Consider the following 1,059-nt stretch of genomic DNA (forward strand, 5'->3'; position numbering starts at 1 on the left):
GGTGGTGGTGGTGGTGGTGGTGGTGGTGGTGGTGGTGGTGGTGGTGAGGAGGGCGAAGAGGGTGGTTATGATGATGATGGGGATGATGGTGATGGAATTGATAGTCATGAGGAAGGAGATGATGGTGGTGGTGCTGATGATTGTGATGTTGGAGAAGGTGATGTTGATGCTGGAGGGGATGGTAGTGATGTTGGAGACGGTGGTGATGGTGATGCTGGAGAAGGTGATGCTGGTACAACTGGAGATGGTGGTGATGCTGGAGGCGATAGTGCAGATAATGATGATGCTGGAGAAGGTGGCGATGCTGCAGATGATGGTAGTAATGATGATAGTGATGCTAGAGAAGGTTATAATGGTGATGATGCTGGTGTTATGGTAGAAATACTGGACAAGGTGAGGGTGGTGATGATGGAGGGGTTGGTGATTATGGAGACGGTGATGATGATAGTAGTGATATCATGTTGAAGCTGATGCAAGTGATAGAGATGACGCTGATGGTGTTGATGCTAGAGAAGGTGATGGAGATGATGGTTCTAGGTTGGATTGTGGAGATGGAGAATTTAAAAAACTGAATTTTTCACGATCCATGATTTAAAGAAGATAAAATTCACCAGCATTCATCCGACAACGATGTACCGTATCGACGAAGTGAAAGACCGAGTGAGGAATTCCTGGGAAATCGCAACAAATATTGGAAATTGTAAAAATCACATTGCGTTTCATGCACTAATTATGTAAACACTAACCCTCCCCCTAAAATAGGTATGTACATTTTGAGCTCACCCCGTACGTTTTTGTATGGATTTTTGAACCCCCTACGGACGTACGTACTTTATCCACGGTCTCTAGCTATCTACCATACACCATATTATATCAAAATGAGTACAATACATGTGCTTCAAAACTGCTCCTTGTGGGATGAGAACAAATTTCGAGGTATTCCAAACAGACAGACGAATGCGTCGATACGAGGATCCACTGTAGCCCAACTTAAATATCCAGGCGCAAATCAATAACAACAAAATCACCAAAAACAAGAATCAATTTGGTTAAAGCCCA

This window comes from Tubulanus polymorphus, chromosome 5 (assembly GCF_964204645.1).
Source record: "Tubulanus polymorphus chromosome 5, tnTubPoly1.2, whole genome shotgun sequence".
Lineage (NCBI taxonomy): Eukaryota > Metazoa > Nemertea > Palaeonemertea > Tubulaniformes > Tubulanidae > Tubulanus > Tubulanus polymorphus.